This window comes from Anser cygnoides, chromosome 13 (genome assembly GCF_040182565.1).
Source record: "Anser cygnoides isolate HZ-2024a breed goose chromosome 13, Taihu_goose_T2T_genome, whole genome shotgun sequence".
NCBI classification, from domain to species: Eukaryota; Metazoa; Chordata; class Aves; order Anseriformes; family Anatidae; genus Anser; species Anser cygnoides.
In genome coordinates, this window is record NC_089885.1 from 12,689,211 (window position 1) to 12,702,294 (window position 13,084).

Sequence of the window (13,084 nt, forward strand, 5' to 3'; positions counted from 1 at the left end):
GCCAAAATTCATAATCAGAATCAAAAATATACACAGTTCTGTTGTGTGGTAGTGCAATATGAACCATTTGCCTAATATGAACATAGGACTCCCACCATAGAGCGTAAAATAGAACTAATCCTTTAAACCAGTATAAAATTACTACTCTTATCTCCTGAGAGCTAGTCTAATAAACTGATGAATATGTACAAGCTTCTGACATCCAATGAGAAATTCAGATATACAAGGAAAATAAAAGGACAAGGGGAAGAGGGTCTGATTCTTCTCAGGAAGCCGCTCCTGCTAATGCGGAGTGGAAACTCCCACTGTGAACCATGTCGCTTCCATCATGTGGAACCACTCTGTGAGGTCTTTTCATTTTGTAGCTTTGGAAAATTAACTAGAAAACAGCTTTTTCTGATGGTTTTGACAATGAAATGTGTTTTTCTTTATTCTGTAATGATTAGACTGACAGTCTTTCTGTAAATAATTCATAATGTGTGACTATGCATTTCAGATATGGAAATGTGCACCTGTAACATTGGTAACATACATAAATATTCATTACAATGTTTTTTGTTGGGCAGTTCTAGCTAAGTATGTCCTACATATATTTAATTTTTGAATATAAGAGGAAGAATGATCTTATGTTGGTGTGCGACAGATCTAATTATAGTTTGTTAGGTTGCTGTCACCTTTCTGCAAGTTTAATTTTCTCACAGTGGTGGAAAATAGTTAAACAAACACAAAAAATGGGACGTGCTATTGTGTTATAGAAGACTTAACACCTTGCATTAATGTTGCTGTTTTATGTCTGATTTTTTTACTTTGTGCTGTTCTCACCTCTGGGCACAGACATGATTTGCCTTTCTGACCTGAAAAGGGTCTTGTGTGCCTGAAAGCATATCTGCTTTTCTCCTAAAACCAGAAGCATTCAAACTTCAACCCACATTTTCTGCTGAGCCCAGTGGAAGTGGTAGTGTCGGGCTGGTGGCACACCATGCTGGGAAGCATGAGGTCCTTCATTTGAGATGCAGCTTTCTGGCCCAACTCAGTGATACACCCCTGGACCCCTGGCTCGTTCTCTCTGTTCACCTCCTTCCTCCCAGAGATGGTTTTTGCTTTTCCTTTCTTAGTTCAAGGATTCTCGTTTGTATTAACTTCTGTTCTCCACCACTTCTGCGCAAAAGTGTCTCTAAGGCCCTTGGCTTCCAGAGCCCTTCTAGCAATTTTCGGTGTGAATCTTTGTGCAGCAGATGTAGAAATTAGGACAGAGATGAGGCCACCTATCCCAAATCGGACAGCTGGAGGCAAGGGCACGGCAGGGCTGTGGCAATGCCCCCTGCCCCGGAGCACAGAGCTCAGGGTGCAAGGATTCAGGCACCCCCGCACCCTCACGCTTTTTGTAGGAGCCAGTCTCCGGGTTGGCCCCCGGTGTGCCCACCTGCATCCTTAGCACCAGCATCCTCAGCACCGGCCGGGTGCTCGCTCTGGACAGAGAAGGTGAGACTGCAAGGGGAGCCCGCGTACGGAAGGAGGGGTGCATGCACTGGAAGGGGCAGGGATGCTTGTAGGCAGAAGGCATGCCAGCTTGCGGAGACGCACGCAGGGGAGGAACGAGGAAAGCTTACGGGAGCGGGGCAATGCGCGCGTGGGAGCGGGATGCGTGGCTGCACGGAGCGGGGAGGCTTACGGGGCAGGAGCGGGCGGGCACGCAGGACACGAGGGATGCGTGTAGTGGGGAGCAGGGCAGGGCAGGGCAGGGCAAGGCAGCTCCTCCCCGCCCTGAGTGACTCTCCCGACGCCTAATCGCCGCGCTGGGCCAACGTGATGTGCAGCAGCACGGCCCAATCCGGCCGGGGCGGCGGGGCCGGGGCGAGCCGAGCGCGGGCAGCGGGGTTGAGGCACGGCACGGCTCGGCTCGGCACGGGGCAGCACGGCACGGCACGGCTCGGCTCGGCGGTGAGTGCTCTCGGCAGCTCTCCCAGCGCGGCTCCAACTTGCGGAAAGTTGCTGGCTCTCGCCCCCCCCCGGAGGAGCGCCAGCCCGGGCGGAGCATCCTGCCAGCAGCGGCGGGGCGGGAGGCTCCCACCGGCCCTTCTCGTCCCTTCTTTTTCCCTTCCTTTCCCTTCCCCTCCCGCCGCCCCGCTGCGCTCCCGGGACAATGGGGGCGGCCCCGGCCGGAGCCCCGGGCGCGGTGCGGGTCCGTCCGCCCCTTCCAGCCCCGCGGCGGCGGCGGGGGGGGGGGGGGGGGTGCAGCTCGTCCCGTTCGTCCCCACGGCAAACTTCGCCCCCGGGCCGAGCCGGGATGCGCTGCCCCCGGCCGCCCGTAGCGGTCTCCCGGCCGCGGCGTGGCCGGGCCCGGGGCAGTGCCGAGCGGGGGGGAGCCGCCGGGGCCCGGCCTCTGCCAAAACTTGAGGTTTTGGGGTGAGCCGCTCCCGCTCCCCGCTGCGGGGTCCCGCAGAGCAGGACGCAAAAGGGGGATGCAGCCGGCGTTTAACTTCGGTCTCTTGCGCAGGATAGCGCGGCAGAAATGGCGAGGAAACTGGAGCCGGCTTCCCGTCTGAGCGGAGGGGGGGTGGAATAAAGCGGAGCGGTGGGGCAGGCGTGTGGGTTTATTTTTGTACATCTCTAATTGGGACTGGGAGAGGAAGTGTCCCCGTGCTCCCCCGGACAATGGCTTCTTGTTGGGAGGCTGGGGAGGGAAGGGGAGCAGCGGGGAAATCCTCAGGAGGCGAAGCTGGAGGCTCTCCTCTGCACAGGGGAGGCTGGAGCAGCCTGGCACCGGCTGTAATAGCATCAAGCCCTGATGCTAGTAGAGGTAGCAGGCTCCACAGGCATGACTGTGCCCCAGAGCAAGTTTTACATTTTTATCTGAGTGAAAATAGTGGTGAGACACGTGGAAGGGAATCCAGTCTCCAGTTAATAGTAATCATTCCCTGGGAGAGGCTGCGTGCACTCCGTAGTAACATTCGTACCTTCGAGCAAGGCATCACTTGGACTCCCTTTTTCTTCTTTTTTTTTTTTTTTTTTTTTTTTTTCCTTTTCAGGAGAGCTGTTAGTATAGCTCTGAGCAAATGCCATTGAATCAGCCTGGAGGTTGTTATTGCTGTTACACAATCCCAGTGGAATGCCTGTGTGCAAACTAGAGCTGGGCTTCCTGTTTTTGGTCAGTCTGTAGAAGAGACTATAAAAGATAATAGATATCTCAGATAAATTGCTTTTGCATGAGAACTTGGAGCCATTGTTCAACCAGTAACACTTGTGACGCCTCAAGTGAGCCTGGTAACCTGAGAAGAAAAACTCCTTAATGCTGGGAGACTTACGCAAAGTAACTTTAAAGACAACAGATGGAACCTGGATATAAAGAGGGAATAGTTACAGAGATCAACATATGTTAGTGCTGTTCATAATAATGTATAGAAATTCAATCTGTTTTGAAAAGAAACCGTGTTCAAAGAGGAGCTGCTGGTAGTTTGTCAGTGGTGAGCAGTGTTTCTGGGGGATTAGCAGACACAAGGCGAATCCCCTGGGCGCAGTCTTCTGTAGCTGATTTCAGCCCCAGGGGAGTTTGATGGATTTCAGTGTGGGGTGTGCCCATGGAGAGCTTAAATTTAAGATCTGCTGGTTTGCATTTGAATACTTTTTGGAAAAATATACTTGAGAATAACTTGCTAAGAGATATCTTTTTGAAATGCTGCTCTTATCGCTGCCCATTAATCTTGCCAAAAGTTTAACAATTTGAGGATGTTGCTTAGTTGTAACTGAGGTCCTTTGAAAGAATTCTCTGTGAAAGATGAATTACTCATTCTTTGTCTGTGTTAAGAGATCATAATGTGATTATTAAATTGAGTTATTCAGTGCTAGATATAAAGAACTGCGCTTAACCAGTGTCTTTGTTCTCTTATCAAAGCTCATCTGACAAAAGTTTTCCCTCCTATAAAGAATGCAAATACCTCCCCAGATTAAAGAATGCCCAGAACTCTAGAAACCTATTTACTAGTTTTGTCTAGATTAGTTTCACAGTGGGGAGGGCTCTGGGGACTGAAGACTTCATTAGGTATTTGTCTGATAGATGCTTGGATTTGGGATAAATGCAGAGAAACTCCTTCCCCTGGGGCTCCTTTACTGAATTCTCTGCTCTGGGTTTCAATTGTTGTGAGATTAAGATGGCGAGTGAAGGAATTGCAGCCTTGTTAAATGGGTTTGATGCCACATCCACTCATGCGAGATCTAGTAACTCTTTCCTGTGTTTACTTGGCTCCTGTGCAGCAACTTAACTTGCTTCAGAGAAATGGAAACACAACTGTTATGATTTCAAGAAGTGAATGAGAATTGCTTCTTTTAATCATTGGTCATAAAGGATGTTAGGGACAGTAATGTGCTTAGCTGCAAGTGATCTAAGTACGCACTTCTATAATTAAACTTGTGTAGTAAAACTGCAAGTTCTCCATGTGGAGCATCAGTGCGTTTGGGTGCATTTTCTGCTAATGTGGATAGCTTACTACATTGAGAGAAGAGAAATGCTTTCTTTTTTACGTGGTTGATGGTGATATTGGGGAGGGAGTGCCTGTGATATTTCTTTCCCTATATAGTATCTTAATCCAATTCCTTATTAAATTGGTGGTAATGATAAGTAGTAAGTAACCTGGGTCACCAAAGACAGCCTCGTTTAGCCTCTGAGTTGGTGGTTGGATGGTAGTAGTTCACTTGGTGCAGTTGACCAAGTACACCCTATCTGTGTTCTTGGTAAACTGTTTTGTATGACATTGAATGATAGGTGCAGAAACATGAAGAGGCTGTGTTGTTTTTCTGTTTTCTTTTCTTTTTTTTTGGGAGGGGAGGGAAGGGGGGAACACCACCCTAGATATTTGTCTCACAGCAACTTTTTCAGATTCTTAAGTTATAATGTCTTGCATCTCTCCTTTCCTTTTCAAAATGCCGAATGCTGTAGACCAGAATCCTGTAGAGAGATTTGTCCCTCTGTGGGTACAGGCCTGTTAGCTTTGCCTGTGGCAAAGGAAGTGACAGTAAGGCAGCATCTTGCCTATTTGTGTTATTCCGTCACAGGCTGGATTTCATGTAGCTCTAGTAGTGCCCCATAAAGCACAGTCCCAGCTCAGGCAGCACCCTAGAGCAGAGGCAATTTATGATGCTGTGTTTAATGGATTTCAATGGTGACTTGCAGTGCAGCAAGGCAGGTTGGTTGACCTGATGCATGGACATGGGAATGGTTTGGATCAAGAAAGGAGTTAGAAAGCTCATATGGAAAATGATGAACAGTATGGCTTCATGTTCCTCATTGTTGCTTTACAGTTTGCAAACAGGTGGACTGGTTAAATTTGTTTTATTTGGCTGCAACTTGGTTTAGCAGTGTGCTACATAATAGCAATAAACAGCAGAAGAAACTTACGTTTGGGCTTTGCATATTACCTTTACCTCTATGTGTATTAGAGCGGTAATTCAGCATGGGAAGGCAGATTCTCATCTTTCTGCTCAGTGCCAGCTGTTTAAACATGTGACTGACAATCTATCAACCTGCAATAACAGATTAATTTTTAACTTATTGGTTACAACTGAGAAGTTCTTTGCCATCTTGGGAACAGCTGCAATATGATAGGTTAATGTTTATGAACTAATTACTAAACTTTGTGTACTAGGTACTATTGAATATGGACATTGAGCAGTTAAAGAAAGTTGCTAATTGTGTTAAAAAGCCAAACGTGAAGTCAGAAATGTCTACCACTAGGTCTGTGTGAATGATAGAGTTAAATGCTGAATTTGAAAGAAGTTCATCAAATAACCTTAACATGTGTGCGGAGCAAAACATTCTCTTCATTTCAAGTAGATTAAAAAGAGTTGGTCTTAGTTTTGCAATGAGGGTGATGCAAGGATGTATTAATTTTTTTTTTTTGTTGGGTTGCTCTAACGAATGACACAATATCACCTTGTTCTCTCTCCTATCCCTGGCTCCCCAAACCCTTAGATAGGCATCTGTTGCTGGCATCTTTTCACATATGTTCCTGTTGACACTTTGGGAATGGGAGCATTGCACAAGCAGCCGCGGCTGTGGCTGTTTGCTGCGACCAGCTCACGGCTGAGTTCAGTGTGCAGCACTGCTGGCTGCGTGGGGGTGTGTGGACAGACTGTCCCCTGTGTCCCCCCCCTCTGCCAGTCCCAGAGACTTGCTCAGCCTCTAACACACCATCAGCTCTCCCTGCTTGCACCATTAAAGCCCTTTCCAGCCCGGAGGTGCCTCTGTTCTTGTTGCTGGTATGTGCGTAGGTGGGAAGGGTGAGAGTTGTGATCTCAGGTCTGAAGGCAGCTGAGTGATGGTGTAACAAACACCTGGGCTCTGGGTGGTGTGGCTGGGAGAAGCAATGCTTACTGACCATCCTGGAGGTGCTCTGAGCAGAGGCAGCTCAGCTGACAGTGAGAGGCTGTAATCACTGTCGGCCATGTGACTGCTGCCCATGAATGTGCTACTGTTGTGTCTTCTGCTCCACACATTTGGGTTTGTGTTCGTCTGGATGTGCCGTTTCTTTTGAGCTTATTGGATGGCAAGGGGTTTAATGAAGGTATCCCTGTTGTGGTCTGCTCTCGGGGTGCTGGTATGTGTGGGATGCTTTGGGGGTGGGTTGTGCTTACGCATGCCAGCATTTAGTCTAGTTTCCTGCTGAAGTGATGGAGCAGGAAAACAGAAGTCTCCTCTTCAAAGGCAGGGGGTGGGGCTGGCAAAGAGGATGTGCTGATCTGTGCTTTGCCAATACCATGCTCTTTGGTCCCAAAGAATTACTGGTGGTGGAGGTATTTAAGATCTTCACATGGAGGACACAGTTGACGGCGATGCTGCCAACAGGAGAGGCGTGCAGCACTGGGGACATGGTGCTGGGGCATCCAGCGGTCTCCTGGGAGCCTGTAATCTGTTGGCTTTTTTGGCAGTAGATTAAAAATGCAAAGAATGACAAGCAAGTCCTGTCTGGCCCACTTGCAAGAATTATATCATGTGTCTTCCTCTAACAGCTAGTGGTTCAGGTCTGTATTTTGTGGGTTAACGCTTGGCCTGCTCAGAGCTGGTTTTGTCACCGGGTTTGCGGGTGGTGTAAAGATGGAGAGGGGGCCCGTGTCCTCAGAGGAGTTGCTACTGGCAGAGATGGAGCTATATAAAGCCTTTCTTTCCCTTTTGCTTGTTGCCTCCTGTTAGCTTACCTCTAAATTTCAGCAGCCCTGCCCTCTGGTTTGCCGTGTCCAGGTGGAATGTGCTCCTGCACCACCATGACTGTTGCCACAGGGCACGTGCATTACTGACACTGGGGAAATGGTGTGGAAGAAATAAAATAATTACTGGTTTGACATGCAGCTGAGGATGTGGGAAGCAGGATGACTCTCTGAGATGTGAAGCTCTGGTTAGGACTGCGGCCGGTTGCTCACGTCAATCCATATGGGCCATATGCTTCTAACCAGCCTCCTTGTCTCATTTCCTCCTTTGAAATGCTTACAGCTGTTTCTCCTGCCTCTTCAGTAGGTTTTTGTTCCTGTAAAAAGACTGACAGCTCACAGATGCTCCTGGGAGTCCCTGCATAGCTGTGAAGAGAGGATACTACTGTGATCTTCAGGAGAAGATAAGGTGTAGTCTCTCTGCGGGAGGCCTAATTTCTGATGTTTTGAAGTAAGCTTTATTTTGTTTGTTTCTTTTAAAGCTGAAAACAGTTTGGTGTGTCATTCACTGTTTCCCTGATCACGTAGGACACTTTGTGATGGGAAGTGAGAGACCAGGTAGTTGGTGCTGTCATCTGTTGTACTGCAAGGAAGGTGGGAATGACATGGTAAAATACATGTCTGTGTCAAACTGGGTTGAATGCCTTTACCTAAAGGAGTTGTTGGGACGGTGCCTGTAACAAGTAAAACCTAGTGGTCTGTTTATGTAGGAGGTCCATGTGATTTTGCTCTCATTTAGGTACTGAGAGCATATGAAACATCTCTGCTCTTGATGGGTTGCCTGTTGGCCGTAAACTCTAAGTAAACAAAACTTCTATTATTTTCCAAACCCCGGGCCACTTTGATGACTCTGTATTGCCATTTTTTTTTGCAATCCTAACGTCAGAAAAAAAGTTGGTGTCCCAACAGCTGTTGCACTGTTGTCAGAAATAGAAAGTCTTGTTTGGGATCCTGGTTGTATGTAGGTGGCTGGAGACTGCTTCCCTGTCGCATTCTCCCAAGGCTCTCACTGCCGTGCAAGGAGCCACAGGTTGACTCTTCCTCCTGTAGAAAATAATGCAGGGCTGCACTCTTTTGTTCCCTGCCCATGTTTTAAATGGTAATTTGTAAACTGCTTTCAGAAATAGAAAATAAAGTAATTCTGATTTATGTTCTTTTACAGCCTTGTTCTTTAGACTTAAAATACACAGGATAAGTCTGGCCCTTCCCTCTATTCACTTTTCATAGCCACCTTTGTTTTTTTAATTTATATATCTTTTTATTCTAAATTCCTCCCCAAAATAGAACAGGCATCAGCCTGCAAACAAAGGCTGCCAGAGGTTGGTCTTGTGGGTTATAGTGGCTTTTTGGCCTGGTTGGAGACTGAGCCCCACCCGACATGGGCTTGGATTAAAAATAGCCTTTCTTTTCAGCAAACTGAAAACTGTGTACAACACGTTCATGTCTTGGCTTCTGGGATGCTGGCATGGGGAGCCTTTCAGCTGCAAAATGGCTCAGAAAATCTGTTGCTAGCACACCAGAAAGTGTTATGGTGACCTGTGTCAGGAAGGTGCACAGCCAGGTGTCTTCTGCCCATGTGGCTATTGCAGAGATTGAGTCAAGTTCTAGCCATGCTTCTTGCACAAACTGAAAGAGTTGAAAGCTGTAGGCTGGTGACCACGGACTCTGCGGTCTGGTGGCCTGGAAAGAGCTCCTGGTCCACTCTTGTTAGTGAAGATGGTTGGCTAGATGGGTGGAATAGATGCTGCACTGCTGAGCCACAGATGCAGGAAGCAGTCAAGGGCTTTTTTTCTTCCTTAAATGCCTACCTCAGCTTAGGCAGTTGTGAAAAAAACTCTGGCAGAAGTTATTGTGCTTCATTACCTGAGATGGAAACGTCTTAGTCTGGTAGCAAGGTGTTTCATGGGTGGCAGGAGGACCCTGAGGCTCTCCTCTCTGGAAGGAGAGCGCGGCTGGAAGAGTCTCCTGGATGGGGAGGTGCTTTCACAGAGCAAAGTGCAGTGCTGCCTGCTCGTATGAACTTGGCAGGGAGTTAGGTGAGAAAGGGCATTTATGCCGCTCACTTGGCTGGGGGCCGTGCATTCAGTGGGAGATAGCAATCCCGGTCCCAAAGCACAACCTCTTACCTTCCTTTGTTCATGTTGACCAGCATTTTGATGCCCAGCAAGAACAGCAGCAGTGTTTTGGGGCTTCTCTGGCATTAGGCTGCCAGTTTAGGTGTGCCCCAGCTCAAGAGAATTACAAGGGCTCACAGACTGCTTCTGCCCTGTAGCCTCCCGTGCTGTCCTGACTGTCTGCTCCCTCTTCCCTCCTCTTAGAAAAGGGGAAAAAAAACGTGGGGAAACAGCCATTAAGAGCAGGAGGTTGACCAGTGCCTGATGTGCCCATCTCATGCCCTCTGCCACGTGTTAGAAAAGCCAAGGCTTCTTGGGCAGGTGGGAGTGGTTGGCCCTGGGACAGCAGAGGGAAGGGCCGAGTGTCTCCTTGCTTTGGGCATCAGTTCTCTGTCTAGTAAATCTCAACCGTTGACTTCTTGCCTTGTTTCATGCTGTTTTCCGTTGTTGGCCAGGCTTAGGAGGAGGCAGCAAGTTGTTTCACAGAGCGGTAATAGTGCCAGCCACTCGCTGTCCCCTGCTGGAGACAGTGGCATGCAGTGCCTGCGGGATGTGGGGCTGGAAGCCCCTGTCCATGAAAGCCTCCAGCTTGGTCCTGAGCCCTGACAGGTGTTTTGGATAAATAAGTGAGCAGGGAGCATGAGGGAAGAACAGAGATGGGAGGAGGGCAGGGAGCCCCTGTGTGGTGCCTGTTTCACGGCTATTTCTGACTAGCATGCTTCATGGGCCTGGAATGGTTTACGTGACCTTGATGATCAAACGTCTCTCTGAAATGCCTTTTTCTCTTCAATTTTCTGTGGACTCCGCCTTGGCCTGTTCTGTTTCTGGTTCTTCTAATCTAGGCTAGACTGTATTTAAAAAAAAAAAAACCCAACAAAACTTCAAGATGGGAAATATTGTCTCGTTTACAAAAACCTTTGTAAACAGTCATGAAACTGACTGAAGAAGGGCAGTAGGAGGATTTTTTCTTTTTTTCCTCCCAGAGTCTAGGGACAGAGCCTTCAGCTTTTGTCTAACTTAGTCGCATGTTTTTACTTTAGCTGAGAGTCAAGGGGCTATTAGTTCACATCTCAAATACTTAAAGTGGAAAAACTGACTCCTGCAGTTATTTCTTTACTAGACATTTTTGTGCTGAAGGGAACTGAGTTGTTTTTTTTTTTCCTTGAAAAGAATGTTAGCTAAGCTGCTTTTAAAATTATATAAGTACAGGAACTTAAATGAGGCAACATGAGCAGTTGCTCACTGCAGAGGCAGGTCAAGACAAGGAAAACCTGCAAAATACCAGGAGAAAAAGCATAAAGAAGAAAGTCTGATCTGTGATGTCTTTGAGACAGGCAGAGTGACGTCAGAAGTGCTGCTGCTCTGTACCAGTTCTTCCAACACCAGGTGCTGGATGAGGCTGCAATTTGGGGAGATGCTGTGCTTTTGCAGGAGGTGTCAGTGGACACCAGTGCAGCAGCCAGGGTATGCTTGGCTCTGGCATGCAGTAGGTAATCCTTCGCTTGCCCTGGGGCCTGTTTGTGGGGCTCCTGCCCGTTTTATTTGACAGAACTGCTTCTTTCGCCTTGGCTCCAGATGATGGGGAGGCTGTCCTGCTAGAAGAAGGTAATTAATTGCAGAGCTCTAGGGAAGTCCTCTGGATTCCTACTGGAATTATAGCATCTCATTGAAGCGGCGGGAAACAAAGCTTAAGGAAAATCTCCTTTGTTCTCCCTTTTTTTAAGATCGACATATGAAAAGTATTTTGATGGTAGAAGGAGAATAGGAAGGCATGTGATTCTGCACTCAAATTTATATATGTGGGACAGATTTTTGCCAATGTGTTAGGGATTAATTTAGGGCTCTCCAGAGTTGAATGCCCAAGATGTTTAAAATGTAAGTTGAAGACCTGGTATAACAAATTTGCTCCACTTCTGGATTAGATGAAAGGTGAAGCGTAGTATTTGTGGAACAAGGTTGCACTGTTACCTGTGTGTCCCTTGCGTGTTCTTCTGTGCCTATTGTGATGGAATCTGCAAATTGCAGCTACAATCCTGCTTTTCTGTATGCCCTTATAACACCTTTGTAGCTTGGTGTTGCAGGAGTTGATAAGATGAGGTGTGATCCTGCTTCTGCATGCTGGAAGTCCCATGTAACACTGGTACGTTAGTGGCAGGAATATTGGCCACAAGCGATGCTGTTTGTGTTGACAGAGTGGTGAAATGAGTCCCAGTTGCTGCCCTGCTTTTGCTGGGAGAGCTCAGGGCAGCCCCTCCCAGCAGGGGAAACTGCTGGGCGAGCACCGAGGCTTTCAGCATTTCCGAAACAGCACTAACCAAGTGGAAACTTGAATTCCAGCTACCCATCCCTGAAATTGGCATTCGTACTTCATGAAGCAGTGTTTTAGCTGGGTCATTGGCTAAACAACATCTGAAAGATCATAAATCCTGGGTCCTTGTTTACGCTGCCATTGCAATCTTATGTTCCTTCCTGATAATCAGCCAGGAAGGGTCTGTGGAGCGTTGTTTGGGTTTGGAGCAGGGCTGTGGTTTTGAGATTCCAGGATGCTGAGTCTCGTCCCAGGGACAGGCTTGGATGCTGTCCTGCCTCAGAGCCTCTGTAGCAGGACCCTAATGAGCAGGCTGATACTCAAGTCTGTTGCTGTTTTTGTTGAGTTAAAACAGTGTTTGCTTTTTGCTTTGGGTGGCTGCAGTGGAATATACATAGTATATATTCCACTATAAATCCTGTAGTTAAATATTTCCTTGACCCAACATAGAACAAGGTGCTTGTCTCCAGCTGGTCACAGGAACGAGGGAAGTGAGTTCAAAAGCCATATTGCAATTAAGCTCTTTCTTCTTGAATTCTGCATAAAAAGTTTTGCCTCCAAAAACAGATTGAGGACTTTACACACACACCTTACCCATTTCCTAAAATAGTTATCCTGTTACAATTGGAATTGTGCAGACAGGCAAGGGAGGAGGTTTGCCCTGTCTTTAAGATTTTTTTTCTGTGATAGCAACGCTTTGAAGGAGGTCAGTAGAGAACAAATGGAAATACAGCTACAAATGTATTCCAGTCTTCGTGTGCTACTAGAAGTAATGACCAAGCTTGAGTCTTTGTTTAGGTAAAACTCACCTTTCCACAGAGGAGAAAGGGGAAACTGGGCCTTCTGAAAACTGCAAGTATTTTGTGTAAGTGTCCCAAATGTCTGTCTGACCTAAACTTTAGCCTGTTCCTTTCTGCTCTGTTTGGCCAAGACTGGGACTAAGCTTTCTTCGGGGACATGGACGGGAGGTTCCAGTGCAATCCTGCCTCTGCCCTGCTGCTGCCTACCCCTTTGTAACATTCTCGTGGAGCTAATTTCCAGCTGGTCTCTTGCCACTGTTTAATATAAACCAAATGCTCTAGCAAAGGCAGCGTAGTCAGACTACTTGCTGAAAAACTGAAAAACTTACATTGCCTCTGCCCGGCTAAGAAGCTCTTGGGAGTTATGTAGCTTTCCGGGGTGGGTGGTTACAGCAGCACCCAGCCTACTTTGCCCCTGTTTAGAGCCGTCGCTAGTGGCACAGCATTTTTTGCCTCCCTCCCCCAAGGGATATATAACCTTCTTATGGATTATATAGGATAGTTTTAGTCTCTTTGCTCCCTGCCTTCTGAAAGTCTATATTAAAAGTTCTTGGAAAGCCATGAAATGGAGTGAGATTCAACCCTGTACTAATGGCCTTGAAACCCCCTGTTATGTAAGAGTCTTTATGACTGGCACTGGTCAATAATTCATGATAGCGATTAAG

At 47.4% G+C, this 13,084-nt stretch overlaps 1 protein-coding gene across 3 annotated transcripts in view; it reads left to right on the top strand.

Annotated features, from left to right (window-relative positions):
- The first annotated feature begins 1,790 nt into the window (after window positions 1-1,790).
- PLS3 (plastin 3) overlaps window positions 1,791-13,084 on the top strand; it is a 50,560-nt gene continuing 39,266 nt past the window's right edge. Inside the window, exons 1-2 of one of the 3 annotated variants that reach the window (XM_048076121.2) lie at window positions 1,791-1,941; window positions 7,502-7,648. The gene's annotated coding sequence lies outside the window, so the exon portion shown is untranslated. The remainder of the gene's footprint in view (window positions 1,942-7,501; window positions 7,649-13,084) is intronic. The other 2 variants (XM_048076127.2, XM_067005315.1) reach the window with 2 other exon arrangements.